Source organism: Tachyglossus aculeatus, chromosome 22 (genome assembly GCF_015852505.1).
Source record: "Tachyglossus aculeatus isolate mTacAcu1 chromosome 22, mTacAcu1.pri, whole genome shotgun sequence".
Lineage (NCBI taxonomy): Eukaryota > Metazoa > Chordata > Mammalia > Monotremata > Tachyglossidae > Tachyglossus > Tachyglossus aculeatus.
The window spans coordinates 8,094,659-8,111,729 of NC_052087.1; the positions used below are offsets into that span (position 1 = coordinate 8,094,659).

The 17,071-nt window shown below is 43.9% G+C and overlaps 1 non-coding gene across 1 annotated transcript; it reads right to left on the reverse strand.

The window, feature by feature from the left end:
• Positions 1-3,567: 3,567 nt before the first annotated feature.
• Positions 3,568-3,705, reverse strand: LOC119944218. The gene has a single exon (XR_005455716.1). It is a non-coding gene; the product is annotated as a small nucleolar RNA SNORA7 (small nucleolar RNA).
• Positions 3,706-17,071: the final 13,366 nt, after the last annotated feature.

Genomic DNA, 17,071 nt, shown 5'->3' on the forward strand with positions numbered 1-17,071 from the left:
CAGTTAAGTGACTTTCCCAAGGTCACAGAGCAGGCAAGTGGCCTAGCTATAAATAGAACACAGGTCATCTGTCTCCCAGGCCCATGTTTTACCCACTAGGCCACACTGCTTCCCTGTCTTAAACTCCATTTTGAGTAGACGGCGAACTTGGGTCTATTCCCTTTAACACACTTTGATATTCATCCCTTCCCGAGCCCCACAGCACTTATGGCAGTATCCATCTGTAATTTATTTTAATGTCTACCTCCCCTTCTAGTGTGTAAGCCCCTTGTGGGCAGGGATCGTCTATACCTATTCCCAAGTGCTTAGTACAGTTCTCTACACACACTAAGCACTCACTAAATATCGTTGATTGATTAATGAATTGATTGACTTAAGCTCAGGATGATTATTGTGGCGAGTCCAATGTAGAGATTCCCAGTCTTTATTCTCCAAGGGTCATAGAGGCATTCCTCTTACAGCATGATAATTGTGCTCCTGAAACCTCTGTGTAATTAAAATCCAATATAGTGCGGTGTCAATCTTTGTTTCAGTGGAAAATGAGAGGCAACGTGGCTCAGTGGAAAAGAGCATGGGCTTTGGAGTCAGAGGTCAGGGGTTCAAATCCCGGCTCTGCCAATTGTCAGCTGTGTGACTTTGGGCAAGTCACTTAACTTCTCTGTGCCTCAGTTCCCTCATCTGTAAAATGGGGATGAAGACTGTGAGCCCTCCGTGGGACAACCTGATCACCTTGTAACCTCCCCAGTGCTTAGAACAGTGCTTTGCACATAGTAAGCACTTAATAAATGCTATCATTATTATTAAATGAGGGGTTGGGGAGCGTGTGAAAGGGAAGCTCTGGCTGTGGTGATTCTTATACTCTGGCTGGTGCTGTGTGAACGATAAGTCTCTGAAAACCCTAAGGTTCCTGAAAACCCACTCCTTTTGCTGCAGTGTTCTACCACTCTTATTGGATTTATTGTTGTACTGATCTTGTTTCCCTATCTTATTTCCTGTTTTAACATTTCAATTTTTCTTTATGTGTATGGCAGCCGACACCCTCCCCCTCCCCATATTTTTATATTGTGAGCCCTTTTGGGGACAGGAACTCTCTGAATTATTATTCTTGTTCTTTGCACTTGACAGAGAGTCTTCCCCTCTAGCCTGTTATAATAATAATAATATTGGTATTTGTTAAGTGCTTACTATGTGTCAAGCACTGTTCTACATGCTGGGGTAGATATAAGTTAATCAGGCCGGATACAGTCCCTGCCTCACACAGGGCTCACTGCCTAAGGAGGGGAACAGGCATTGAATCCTCATTTATTGCAGTTGAGAAAACTGAGGCCCGGAGACGTGAAAAGCCTTGCCCAAGATCTCCCAGCAGACAAATGGTGGAGCTGAGATTAGAACCCAGGCTCTCTGATTCCCAGGCCCAGGTTCTTTCCACCAGGCAACGCTGCTTCTCTCCTTGTGGGCACCAGCTCTGTGTCTACCAACTCTGTTGTACTCTCCCAAGTGCTTAATACAGTGTTCTGCACACAGTAAGCACTTTTCAGCAGCGTGGCTCAGTGGAAAGAGCACGGGCTTTGAAGTCAGAGGTCATGGGTTCAAATCCCGGCTCTGCCAATTGTCAGCTGTGTGACTTTGGGCAAGCCACTTAACTTCTCCGGGCCTCAGTTACCTCATCTGTAAAATGGGGATTAAGACTGTGAGCCCCCTGTGGGACAACCCGATCACCTTGTAACCTCCCCAGAGCTTAGAACAGTGTTTTGCACATAGTAAGCACTTAATAAATGCCATCATTATTAGCCCCCTTTTCTCTAGACTGTGAGCCCGTTGTTGGGTGGGGACCGTCTCCATACGCTGACAACTTGTACTTCCCAAGCGCTTAGTACAGTGCTCTGCACACAGTAAGCGCTCAATAAATACGATTGAATGAATGAATGAACAAATAACCATTGATTGAATGACTGAGTGATGCAGTGCCGTGAACAAAAGAAGCACTCAACAATTACTATTGAATGATTGAATGAATGAATGAAGGAAGGAAGGAAGGAAGGAAGGAAGATGATTTGCTCCAACCGCCCTCCCCCCAACCCCCCCTGCCCCACAGGACTTGTGTATATAAGTACATATTTGTAATTCTATTCATTTATATGAATACCTGTTTACTTGTTTTGATGTGTATATATCTATAATTCTATTTATTTATATTGGTGCTATTGATGCCTGTTTACTTGTTTTGATGTCTGTCTCCCCACTTCTGGACTGTGAGCCCGTTGTGGGCAGTGATTGTCTCTGTTGCTGAACTGCACTTTCCAAGCATTTAGTACGGTGCTCTGCACACAGTAAGTGCTCAATATATATGAATGAATGAATGAATGAATGAATGAATAAAACACTTGAAATAGTAAGTAGGTTCTACCTCACCAGGTGAAATTCAAAAAGCTTGTTTTTCAGTAAGCACTCAATAAATACCATTGATTGATTTAAGCCATCTGCATTGCCTGACACTTTCTCTGACCCCTTACCTGCAGTTAGTAAGCACCTCACAGATAACCAATTTAGCCACTTTGCTACTGCTTAAGGAGTGTACTTTAAATAGTTGCAAATTTGTTCCCCAAGCAATGTGAAGGATTAGTACAATGGTGTTACATCAGTCAATCAATCACTGAGTGCTTACTGTGCTCAGAGTATTTATTCATATTCATATATTATTCATATATTCATGTCTCTCCCTTTAGACTGTAAGGTCGTTATGGAAAGGGATTCTGTCGTATTGTACTCTCCCAAGCACATAGGTCAGTGGTCTGCATGTACTAAGTGCTCAACAAATACCACTGATTGATTGCAGAGCCCTGCACTATGATCAGGGACTGAAGTAAATAAGTGTTGCATTGTGTTAGGTAAACTGTGGGTCCCTGTTCTACCCACGGCCTACCTAAATGGCAGTGTAAGCCATCACATTCCTGACAGGAATGCCTGTTCACACAGGGCACCCTTCATACAGCTCAATTCACCATTCCTGTTCTCCCCTCCTATGGTGACTGTGAGCTCCAAAGGGGACAGGGGCTGGATCTGACCTGAATAACTTTATCTACCTCAGCGCTTAGCTCGGCACAGAGTAATTGCTTAATAAATATCATTATTGTTATTATTGGTATTATTGTTGAGAAGAAGCATTGCCTAATGGATAGAGCAGGGGCCTGGGGATCAGAATGACCTGGGTTCGCGCCGCCACTTGTCTGCTGGGTGACTTCGGGCAAATTGCTTTGGTTACCTCATTTGTAAAATGGGGTTAAGACTGTGAGCCCCGTGTGGGGCATGGATTGGGTCCAACCTGATTATCTTGCATCTTGTCTTATCTTATGCCGTCGAGTCATCTCCGACCTATAGCGACATCATGGACACATCTCTCCCAGAATAGCCCGTTCTCCATCTGCAATCATTTTGGTACTGTATCCATAGAGTTTTCTTGGTAAAAATACAGAAGTGGTTTACCACTGTCTTCTTCCATGCAGTAAACCTGAGCCTCCGCCCTCGACTCTCTCCCATGCTGCTGCTGCCCAGCATGGGTGAGTTTTGACTTGTAGCAGATTGCCTTCCACTCGCTAGCCACTGCCCAAGCTAGGAACGGAATGGGTATGCCTCTGCTTGACTCTCCCTCCTGTAGCCGAGACTGGTAGAGTACTGGAAACTCTCCAGGTCTGACCCTGAGAGAGGAATCTCGTATCTACTCCCAACATTTACCTCAGTGTCTGGCACATACTAAGCGTGTTTCACGTGTCATAAAAAAAGCACCCTTCATCCTTTGTGTGGCTTCTTTCTTACCTGGGTAGCCTATAGAAGACTTCCTTTCATTCATTCAGTCGTATTTTATTGAGTGCTTACTGAGTGTACTGTACCAAGGGCTTGGGAGAGGACAATACAACAGTAAACAGACACATTCCCTGTCCACAATGAGCTTACAGTCTTATGGGGGAGACAGACATTAATACGAATAAATATTAATGTAATATAATGTAACCTGTTGATCAGTGGTTGATGAGAGTATCAGACTCCCGATGAATGAACTATCTTTCTGACTAAGCAGGCCCCTAACAAGATTTTGGAAATAATAACAATAATATGATGGCATTTATTAAGTGCTTACTATGTGCAAAGCACTGTTCTAAGTGCTGGGGAGGTTACAAGGTGATCAGGTTGTCCCACGGGGGGCTCACAGTCTTAATCCCCATTTTACAGATGAGGTAACTGAGGCCAGAGAAGTTAAGTGACTTGCCCAAAGTCACACAGCTGACAATTGCCAGAGCCGGGATTTGAACCCATGAACTCTGACGCCAAAGCCCGTGCTCTTTCCACTGAGCCACGCTACTTCTCAATAGAGTTATCATCAGGACCACCATCATTATTTGTTACACAACCATCATGTGTGGTTGTTGTCTGTCTCCCCCTTCTAGGCAGTGAGCCCATTGTTGGGTAGGGACCGTCTCTATATGTTGCCAATTTGTACTTCCCAAGCACTTAGTACAGTGCTCTGCACAGAGTAAGTGCTCAATAAATGCAATTGAATAAATGAATGAATGAGAGCACTTTATTAGGAGCTTGGAAATAGGTCATAGATGTAGAAGGCGTGGTCTCTTGTTCTTCTGGATCTCAGAATAATGAAATCTACCTCTGATTAAGTTTAAACTGTTTTTGTCCTCCTCTTTAGGGGTGGAATGGCACCAGTTTAGAACTGCATCAATGGGCATCCCGAGAAAAGGAGAGTGCTCCACTCCAATTAATGTGGGTGCCGTGGCATAGTGGTTAGAGCATGAGCCTGGGAGTCAGAAGGTCATGGGTTCTAATTCCGTCTCCACCACTGGTCTGCTGTGTGACCTTGGGCGAGTCACTTTACTTCTCTGTGCCTCATCTGTAAAATGGGGATTTAGACTGTAAGCCCCACATGGGACAGGGACAGCGTCCAACCTGATTTGCTTGTATCCACCAAGCACTTGTAACAGTGACTGGACATAGTAAGTGCTTAAAAAATACCATAATTATTATTATTAACTTTTGCTTTTTCCTGCCCTCAGCCCAAGTAGGATATAATATATATATATATGTATGTAAACATATATATGCATATATGTATTTATTACTCTATTTATTTATTTTATTTGTACATATTTATTCTATTTATTTTATTTTGTTAATATGTTTTGTTTTGTTCTGTTTCCCCCTTCCAGACTGTGAGCCCACTGTTGGGTAGGAACCGTCTCTATATGTTGCCAATTTGTACTTCCCAAGTGCTTAGTACAGTGCTCTGCACACAGTAAGCGCTCAATAATTACGATTGAATGAATGAATGAATGAATAGGCTTCTACAGTGGCAGGCAATTATTGTCTTGGCTGGAATCATAACATCAACAACAACAATGCCAATTATAATAATAATGGTATTTCTTAAGCACTTACTGTGTGCCAGACTTGGGGTAGATACAGAAAATCAGACTAGACACAATCCCTCTCTCTCATGGGGTTCTCAGCCTTAATCCCCATTTTGTAGGTGAGATAACTGAGGCACAGAGAAGTGAAGCAACTTGCCCAACTTGCAACTTGCACAGCAGACAGGTGGTGGTGTCAAGATTAGAACCCAGGTCCTTCTGACTGCCAGTCCAGGCTCAATTCACTAGGCCATGCTGCTTCTGCTTCTGGTTCAAGGCTCCAGCCCGAATCAAAGGAGAAACATGAGACAGGGTAGGAAAAATGCTATTCTCTTCTCCCAAACCTGGAGGGTGGGTGGTGGCACTGGGAGGTTTGGAACAGGGTGGATAAAGGCTCGATATCTATTCCCCCTAAAGGGAAACTTTAAATAAAGCATTTTGCGGGGACAGATTCCAAAACTGGGTAATCCATTTATATTTGGTCTGATCCTAGCATTTAAACAGATTGCTCTTCTAAATAGTGCTTTGTCTATTTGAGTGACACGTACACCCTCGTGCATGTCTGCACAAAAAGAATGAGGCTCCAAAACCTTTAAAAGCATGGAAACCCAACATAACCAAGTGAGCCCCTCTGAAACCTGACCCTCGGAGGCAGATGCAAACAGCATTTCAGTAGCACGTACGGTCACATTTAGCACGAAGCCAAACCTTGCCTGGAAATATAGATTCTCTTTTTGGGTATTTTCAACTGCCATTCTCTTCAAAATCTTACAGCCCACTAGGATATTTTTTCCCAGCACCTCCCAGTGTTTTGAACTTAATAAATACCATTACAACTAGTACTACTGAATGTTGCAAAAGAAAATATCTTCAACTAATGCTCAAGAAACTAACTAGTTTAGAACTGTTAGGGTGACTCTAAGAGCCCCTTGACTCTAGCGCTGACATATTCATTCAAGTTCCTATCCTTTTATGAATGTTTCCTGTTGCTTGGGAAAAGAATGACAGAAATGTTCTGCATTGAAGTTGTGCTATCTGTTCTAATGTCAGCTCTAGACCTTTTTTTTTTCAAAACATTAGGTCTCGGTAAGATGTTTATCTCTTAGCAAGGGAACACAGAACCCAAGGGATTTTTCAGGACTGTTCTCTAATTTACTGGTTATTTATCAAATTTCCTGCAAGCATGCACGCACACACACACGATTATTCATAATCCTTCTTCAGACAAAAGAGGATAGAGAACAAGTTTCTGACTCCAACTAAACCAGAATATGATGCCTCTGAAAGTTATCACACTCTCTGGGGTCTTTAGAATGACACACCTTTCCCTATTTGGGGATATATACATTGTTAAACTATGCGGGATATATATATGGGGATATATATCCCTATGGGGATATATATATTGTTAAACAGAGAAGCAGTGTGGCTCAGTGGAAAGAGCCCGGGCTTTGGAGTCAGAGGTCACGGGTTCAAATCCTGGCTCTGCCAATTGTCAGCTGTGTGACTGCGGGCAAGTCACTTAACTTCTCTGCACCTCAGTTACCTCATCTGTAAAATGGGGATGAAGACTGTGAGCCCCCCATGGGACAACCTGATCACCTTGTAACCTCCCCAGCACTTAGAACAGTGCTTTGCACATAGTAAGTGCTTAATAAATGCCATTATTATTATTATTATTATTATTATGCTTGGATAATCTATCAATTCATTTTTAAAAAGAGGAAAATTAGCACTTGAGACCAGATCAGTGCAGAAAATATTTGTATTTAGGGAAGGGAGGAATAGTGGATAATGGGCATTGTCTGGGTTGGAGGGCTTAGGAACCAAGATTTGAGATTTGAATGAAAGGGCCTGAAGACAGAGAAAGGAGTTAGGTGATCTTTCAAATTTCCTTCCTGCCCTAGGATTCCACGGTTCCAATTGGAACTGGGTGACAGTACAGTGACTGTAATTGGCCTGATTTATTTGTATCTATCTCAGTGCTTAGAACAGTGCTTGACACCTAGTAAACAAGAAGCCACGAGGCCTAGTGGATAGAATACAGGTCTGAGAGTCAGAAGGCCCTGGGTTCTAATCCAGTTTCCTCCACTTGTCTGCTGTGTGATCTTGGGCAAATCGCTTAACTTCTCTGTTACCTCAGTTACCCCATCCGTGAAAAGGGGATTAAGACTGTGAGCCCTATGTGAGACAGGGGCCGTGTCCAACTTAATTAACTTGCATCTACCCCAGTGCTTAGTACAGTGCCTGGCACATAGTAAGTGCTTAACAAATACCATTAAAGAAGATGTTTTTCAGTCCAAATGAAACCATGGAGCCATAGGGCAGAAAGGGGCTGTGAAAGATCACCTAGCTCATCTCTCTGTGGCATAAGCGTGGGTCATTTGTCTGACCTGATTTCTCTGGGGTTCTGGGCACATAGTGATTTCCATTCTTGCATTAATGCCCACAGGATCTTTATCAGGCAGGTCGTAGGAGGGAACTGTAATAATAATAATAACTGTGGCATATGTTAAGCCCTTTCTATGTGCCAAGCACTGTTCTAAGAGCTGGGGTAGATACAAGATAATCGGGTCGGACACAGCCCTGTCCCCCATGGGGCTCACAGTCTTAATTCCCAGTTTACAGATGAGGTAACTGAGACCCACAGAAGTGAAGTGACTAGCCCAAGATCAGACAGGAGACATTCATACATTCATTCAATCGCATTTATTGAGCGCTTACTGTGTGCAGAGCACTGCACTAAGCGCTTGGGAGGTACAAGTCAGCAACATATAAAGACGGTCCCTCCCCAACAACGGGCTCACAGTCTAGAAGGGGGAGACAGACAACGAAACAAAACATATAGACATGTGGCGGAGCTGGGATTAGAACCCATGTCCTGATTCCCAGGCCCATGTTCTTTCCACTAGACCACACTGCTTCCCTGCAAGGGAACGATGGGATGCTTTGTTTTCTAGAGGCTTAGCCTAGAAAGTATACTGCAAGTCAAATCGGTTTCAAATCCAGACTAGATACTTTGAAAAAAACTGAATGCTGTGTGAGCTTCCTGATTGAGGAAGCTTCTTTTTCAAGGGTAAGGTTTTGGTCAGGATCGAGTTACAGAGAGTTTGTGTTGGTCCAAATGAAAACTACGGACAGTGGAGCTGCTTTGGACCAGTCTGCTGTGGACCGTAAGCTCCTTATGGGCAGGGAACATGTCTACCAACTCTGTTATATTGTACTCTCTCACATGCTTTGTACAGTGCTCTGCTCACAGTTAAGTGCTAAGTAATTTCGGGAAGCAGTGTGGTGTAGTATGGAACTGGGAATCAGAAGGACCCGGGTTTTAATGCTGACTCCACCACTTGTCTTCTGTGTGGCCTTGGGCAAGTCACTTCACTTCTCTGGGCCTCAGTTAACTCATCTGGAAAATGGGGATTACGATTGTGACCCCCATGTGGAATGGGGACTCTATCCAACCTGATTAGCTTGTGTTCTGCCTGAGTGCCTGGAACATAGTGAGAACTTAGAAAATACAATAAATAAATACCATCGATTGATTGATTGAAAGTGGGGAAAGCAAATTCTGACTGTCACTCAGTGAGCATGTCAGATGTGTTTGTCTCTTTAGTCACAACAAAAACAAGCAGGGAACAGGGCTGAAATACAGCATCCCAGTTGTAAATTGTGGTCTAGAGCAGCCTGATGCCCAACATTCAAAGTCAGAACAGATGACTGAAAGAGTAAAATACACCGATTTCTCAAGGCTAAAGTGGGACAGTGGGCGTAGCTTCCAGGAAATGGGGTTTACACAGACTGGATATCCCAGTAGCAAGAGACAATAGTCCAAGCATATGGCAGGGGGTGGGGAAGAAAAAGACAGGAAAGAGAGAGAGACAGCAAGATGAAAAAAGAGACAGAAAGGGACAGAGAGAAACAAAGAGAAAGAGAAAGCTGCAAAACATACATCAGAGAAGCAGATCCATACATAGGCAGGGGAATTACACACACACACACACACACACACACACACACACACACACACACATTAATGGAGTTACACAGAACATTAACAGTCATGTGCTTATACCTTCACACACATGCACATATGGAGAAGCAGCGTGGCTCAGTGGAAAGAGCCCGGGCTTTGGAGCCAGAGGTCAGGGGTTCAAATCCCGGCTCTGCCAATTGTCAGCTGTGTGGCTTTGGACAAGTCGCTTAACTTCTCTGGGCCTCAGTTACCTCATCTGGAAAATGGGGATTAAGACTGTGAGCTCCCGTGGGACAACCTGATCACCTTGTAACCTCCCCAGCACTTAGAACAGTGCTTTGCACATAGTAAGCGCTTAATAAAAAATAGCATCATCATCATCATCATTATATACGCACATACACCTACATGCACAAGCGCACACACACTCACACACACGCACCCATGAAGGCTCAGTTCTAGTCCCGGCTCAGCCCTTTGACTGCTGTGGGAACTTGGTCAAGTCTCTTAATTTCTGCGTGCCTTAGTTACTTCAACTGTAAAATGGGGATTAAGACTTTGAGCCCCATGCGGGACAGCGACTGTGTCCGACCTGATTAGCTTGTATTTACCCCAGCGCTTAGGGCAGTGCTTGACACAAAGTAAGTGCTTAGCCAATGCCGACATCATCAAGTGAGCAGAGGGGACTTCTTGAAGCTGCTGCCCACCATGGGGATGTAAAACAGGCATTCTCCAGGGTCAGGAGAGCTGGGAAATAGCGAGAGGAATTCCAGGAGCCCTGTTTGCCATCACTTCTGGGCCCTCCTCTCTGTTGTGCTTATTTATTTCCTCCTTCCCTCATCTGGTTGGCACTGTGGTGCCATTAGATCCCTGGAGAAGCAGCATGGCCTAGTGGATAGAGCACAGGCCTGGCAGTCAGAAGGTCATGGGTTCTAATCCCGGCTCTGCCACCTTGCTGCTGTAAAACCATGAGCAATTTACTTAACTTCTCAGTGCCTCAGTTATCTCAACTGTAAAATGAGGATTAAGACTCTGAGCCCCACATGGGACAGGGACTGTGTCCAACTTGATTTGCTTGTATCCACCCCAGCGCTTAGTACAGTTCCTGGAATGTAGTAAGTGCTTAACAAATACTATCATATGGAGTCCTTACCCCGGCTACTAGGGTCACTGCCATAACTTTAAGCAAATGGCTGGACCAGGGTGAAGCAGTGCAAGCTCACCAGCGTTGGAGTGTCTGGCCACCTTATTTAATAATTTTTTTATGGTATTTGTTAACACTTACAATATGCAAGGCACTGCACTGAGATAGATACAAGGTAATTCTGCACACAGTAATCACTCAATAAATACGATTGAATGAAAGATAATCAGGTTGGGGACAGTCCATGGCCGACATGGGGCTCACACTCTTAATCTCCATTTTACAGGTGAGGTAACTGAGGCCCAGAGAAGTGAAGTGGCTTGCTGAAGTCCACAAAGAAGATGAATGGCGGAGCTGGGATTAGAACCCAAGTACTTATGACTCCGAGGCCCCTGCTCTATCCACTAGGCCACACTGCTTCCCTCTGGAGGTATTTTTTTAACGGTATTTATTAAGCGCTTACTCTGTGCCAGGCACTGTACTAAGTGCAGGGGTAAATACAAGCTTATTAGGTTGGACACAGTCCCTGTTCCACATGGGGTTCACAATCAATCCCTATTTTACAGATGAGGTAACTGAGGCATAAGGAAGTGAAACGACTTTCTGTAGGTCACACAGGACAGAAGTGGCCGAGCCAGGAATAGAACCCAGGCCCATCTGATTCCCAGGCCTGTGCTCTCTCCACTAGGCCACACTTCTTCCCTCTAGAGGTATTTGGGATACGTTTAAAGGGAGACTCTTGGGAAAAAGAGTTTGCAGATTCAGTTAACACACACAAATTTGCATTGCTTTCTGGCCTTCATCTGACCTTGTCAAATCTTCTGACTTTGCAATCCCTGTCTGGTAATCTCACGAAAACAAGTTGTCTTGCATCATTCTAGCTCATCCCCTTTCAGCAGCAGATGAATCAGGAAGTGCAGAGGAGCATGAAAATAAGAAATTCCAGTGCAGGAGGGTTATCCAAACATTCTATTAGTTATTTTGTCATTTATCCTTTTGAGCTATTGTGTGGTGTTCTTCCACCTTACCGAATAGTTGGAAAGTAAGATGAGACCTAGTTTTTTTTTTACTAAATCTGAATACATATATTCAGCAAGAATGGATTTTTGGGAAAATGGTGTATTACAAATGAAGTGGAATTGGCTAATACAGTGCAATGAGAAGCAGCAAACAGGCATGCAATCCCATTTCTGTTGTATCGTACTCACCCAAGCGCTTAGAACGGTGCATTGCAAATAGTAAGCACTCAATAAATATGATTGAGTAATTGATTTTAGAGATGAGAAAACTGAGGCACGCAGAAGTTAAGTGACTTGACAGAAGGTAAATGGCAGAGGTGGGATTAGAACCCAGATCCCTTGACTCACTGATCAGTGATCATTTTGCTAGGTCACTCTGCTTCTCCCCTAGACCCACCCATTCTCTCCAAAGCACTTCCACCACCTCGGAACACCTGATGCAGAACTTTTTCTGCATCAGGAAATACGATTGATTGATTTTTCTGGTGAAAATAAATGGCTAACCACTGGAAGTTTTTGAGGAAAGGAGTGATATGTTGTCAACAGTGTTTTAAGGGGATCGTTTAGGCAATGGTATGTAGAATAGGTGGAAGAGAGAGAGGGCAGAGGCAGGAAGGAGGACAATAAAGAGGCTGTTAAGGGGATGAAATCTTGAATCAGTATGGTAGCCATAAGAGTGGAGAGGAAAAGATTGACCTCTTAAATTTTAAGGTTGTGAAACGCTGAGATAGGAAGGATGATAGTGTTATCGACAATGATGGGAAAATTAGAAGCAGGAAGTAGGCTCACAGTCTCTATACAGATGAGGTAACCGAGGCACAGAGAAGTGAAGTGACTTGGCCAAGGTCACACAGCAGACGAGTGGCAGAGCCGAAATTAGAACCCGTGACCTTCTGACTCCCAGGCCCGTCCTCTAGTCGAATTATGACAGGGATGTAGAGAATAGATCACACTCAGAAGAGAATGTCTCATTTCCAAAGAATTGGTTTGAAGAAGTCACCTGAAAACTGAAAGGAATCCATCTTTGCTGATATCCATGGTTCCCAAAGGGTTTCTTTTCCCTAGTTTGAATGGCTCATTCTGTCAACCTTTTTTGGTAGCTTCCATTACCAGAGTTTACTTCAAACAACAACAACAACCAGAGAGAATTCTGCCCCCGTCCCAGTTTTTCTTCAGTTGTTCTGCTGGCCATATCCCAGACTCCTTGTCTAGAAGAGCCTCACTGACCAAGAAGAACATAAATACTTTCTCCTCCAGCTGTCATGGAACCTCCTTTAATTTGTCCTAGTAGAGGCATCCCTCAAAATACTCAGCCCACTGTTATAAAAACAGCAGGGAGTTAAAACTGTTCCCGTACTCACTCTTTGCTACATTTTTGTTGCTCTTATAGCCCTGGCCTAGTTGCAATAATAGAAATTTCTGGGAGACGCCAGTGAGATTAATTTCTGTTTGTTGGGTGGGAATGAAGGGAACTTTTCCAGTCTTTACAGGAAGTCATCATCAAATGCCGTCGAGTCATTTCTGATTCATAGTGACTTTATGAGCTCTATCCATAGAATTTTCTTGCTAAAATACAGAAGTGGTTTACTATTGCCTTTTTCTGTACAGTAAAAACTCAAGTCTCCGCCTGTTGTCTTTGATCAACATTTTGATCGCTTGATCATCCGCCTTTGACTCTGTCCCATACCACTGCTGCCCAGCCCAGGTGAATCAACTTTGTACAGGAAGTACCAAGGAATTATTTTGATTCTCAAGTGGTTAAATTTCACCTATTCACCTGGCACCATTCTGCAGGAAAGATGAAAACCCCTAAAGATTTCCCAGAGACTTTGCTGGAGCCAACATCCCGAATCTTAGAGCTGACCAGGGACAGTGAAAGGAATATTTTGGGGAAAAAATGAAAATATGTGGTTTGAAGGGACCATTCTCTCAGTTTTTTGAGGTAGAAGGGGCTTCGTTTTCTAATTTCTAAGTAAAGCTGCTGAGGAGGGACACTCTGGGAAAGGAATGCTGAGGTGAGATTAGCTTTACAGAGAATTAAATTGGCAGCAAATTTGATTTTCACCTTTCAGTCGAGAAAGGTCTTACAACTTCCCCCGTTTGATTCTGGAACTAAAGGAGAAGGTTGGGAAATCAGGTGGGCTCGAAAATCAGGTGGGCTCGACAGAGAAATTTGTGGGGAAGGGAAGTTTTTTCCTCAGACCTAAAAACCCCATCCACTCACTTTTCCTCTTGAGCACTAGCTTGCTCACTGTGCCTTGATTTCATCTATTTTTCCTCTTACCCTTGTCCTACATCCTCCCTCTGGCCTGGAAATCCCTCTCCCTCTCCCTCCCTCTCCCTTCTCCCTTCCCTGGTCAGCGTTCAGACCAGTGTTCTCCCCACCTTCAAAGTCTTTTTAAGGTCAAATCTCCCTCAAGAAGTCTTCTCCAGATTAATCCCTCTTTTCCTTGACTCCCTGTGTTATCTATGCCCTTTGGACACTTGATGATAATAATAATAATAATAATGACGGCATTTGTTAAGCTCTTACTATGTGCGAAGCACTGTTCTAAGCTCTGGGGTGGATACAAGGTGATCAAGTCGTCCCACGTAGGGCTCACGGTCTTAATCCCCGTTTTACAGATGAGGTAACTGAGGCACAGAGAAGTTAAGTGACTTGCCCAAAGTCACAAAGCTGACAAGCGGCAGAGTCAGGATTAGAACCCATGACTTCTGACTTCCAAGCCACTGAGTGGCTCTTTCCACTGAGCCATGCTGCTTCTCTTAAGGGTGGTATTCACCCCATCCTCAGCCCCCACAGTGTTTACATATGTATCTGTGATTTATTTATTTATATTAATGTCTCTCCCCCTTTAGAGTGCAAGCTCTTTGTGGGCGTGGAACACGTCTACCAATTTGGTTTTATCATACTCTTCCAAACACTTAGTACAGTGGACTGCCCACAGAAAGCACTCAATAAATCCACTGATTATTTGATACCAGGTGAGGACCCTCAGATCTTTACTTAAAGATATAGAGAAGCAGAGTGGCCTAAAGGGTAGAGCACAGGCCTAGAAGCTAGAAGTCAGAAGGACAAGGGTTCAAACCCTGGCTCTGACACTTGTCTGCTGTGTGACCTTGGGCAAATCACTTCACTTCTCTGTGCCTCAGTTCTCTCATCTGGAAAATGGGGATTAAAACCACGTGGGACAGGAGCCGGGCCAACCGATTTGCTTGTATCCACCCCAGCACTTAGTACAGTGCCAGGAACAGAGTAAAAGTACTTAACAAATACCATAATAATAGTAATTATTATTAATCTTGGGTGGCTGGGGAGAAGAGTTGGAAAATGCAACTTTGGCATGAAGGGAAAGGAGAATGGGGCGTTCTTTATTTCTGGAGAACAGGGGAACAAATACAACCCTTCTTCACACACAACACCCCTAATGCCCTGTACGGTGGAAGCTCTAGGTCCCTCCTAGGTGATTCAGGCACTTGAAGTGCTGTCCATGGGTCCTTTTTCTACACCTGCACCTGAACTAAGGACGCTCCCTGCTACCCGAGTCTCCGTTAAGCCAATTTGACCCTGATATGGGGTCTTATTTGAACATGGAAGGGAGATGAAAAGAGCCTTGTTTGGAATTAGGTGCTAATGCTCAGGATAGAGAGGGCAGATCCATTTCTATCCTGAGCTACATAACTGTTGCCAACTTGTACTTCCCAAGCACTTAGTACAGTGCTCTGCACACAGTAAGCATTCAATAAATACAATTGATTGATTGTGGTACTGGTTAAGCTCTCATTCTGTATCAAGCACAGTACTAAGCAAGGGGTAGATACAATATTATCAGGTTGGACAGAGTCCCTGTCCTACATTGGGCTTCCTGTCTAAGTAGGAGGGAGAATGGGTATTTAATCCTCACATAACAGATGGGAAAATGGAGGTACAGAGAATTTAAGTGACTTGTCCAAGATCACACAACAGGCAAGTGGCAGAGCCAGGCTTAGGATTCAGATCCTCTGACTCCCAAGCCTCTGCTCTTTCCAGTAGGGCACACCGCTTCTTATCGTCCCCTGTAGGGACAGGAGATGTGTCTGCTAATTCTGTTTTATTGTACTTTCCCAAGTGCTTAGTACAATGATCAATAAAGTAGTAATAATAATAATGATGATGATGGTATTTGTTAAACACTTACTATGTGCAAAGCACTGTTCTAAGTGCTGGGGAGGTTACAAAGTGATCAGGTTGTCCCAAGGGGGGGCTCACAGTTTTAATCCCCATTTTACAGATGAGGTAACTGAGGCACAGAGAAGTTAAGTGACTTGCCCAAAGTCACACAGCTGACAGTTGGCGGATCTGGGATTTGAACCCATGACCTCTGACTCCAAACATTCAGTAAATATGATTGATTGATTGATTCAGCCAATTCTGGTACTTGTGAACTTATTTTCATCGTCAATCAAGCAATGGCATTTTTTTTGAGCATTTACTGTATACAGATCACTGTATTAAGCGTTTGGGAGAGTACAATAAAACATATTTGGTAGACTTGTTCCCTACCCACAAGGAGCTTACAGGAGGAGTCAGGCATTAATATATTCATTCGTTCATTCATTCAATCGCATTTATTGAGCGCTTACTGTGTGCAGAGCACTGTACTAAGGGCTTGGGAAGTACAAGTTGGCAACATATAGAGACGGTCCCTACCCAACAGTGGGCTCACAGTCTAGAAGGGGGAGACAGAGAACAAAACAAAACATATTAACAAAATAAAATAAATAGAATATGTACAAGTAAAATAGAGTAATAAATACGTACAAACATATATACATATATATAGGTGCTGTATGTATATTATATATGCTGGAGCAGAGAGTGGCGGGGCCTGCGACAGTCTCTCTCTCTATAGGACCGTCTCTATCTGTTGCCGACTTGTACTTCCCAAGCGTTTAGTACAGTGCTCTGCACGTAGTAAGCGGTGAATAAATACGATTGAATGAATGAATGAATGAATCAGAGAGGGGCGTGTCCTAGGACAGGGAGGGGCGTGTCTTAGAGAAGCCGTGTGACTTTGGGCAAGTCACTTAACTTCTCTGTGTGTCAGTTACCTCATCTGTAAAATGGAGATTGACTGTGAGCCCCCCCGTGGGACAACCTGATCACCTTGTATCTCCCCAGCGCTTAGAACAGTGCTCTGCACATAGTAGGCACTTAATAAATGCCAGTTTTTTTTAAAAAAGAGTATGGGCTTTGGAGTCAGAGGTCATGGGTTCAAATCCCGGCTCCTCCAGTTGTCAACTGTGTGACCTTGGGCAAGTCACTTAACTTTTCTGGGCCTCAGTTACCTCATCTGTAAAATGGGGATTAAAACTCTGAGCTCCCCGTGGGACAACCTGATCACCTTGTACCTTCCCCACCCTTAGAACAGTGCTTTGCACATAGTAACTGCTTAACAAACACCACCGTCATTATTATTATTATTATTATTAATAAATGCCATTGTGGCTCAATGGAAACAGCCCGGGCTTGGGAGTCAGAGGT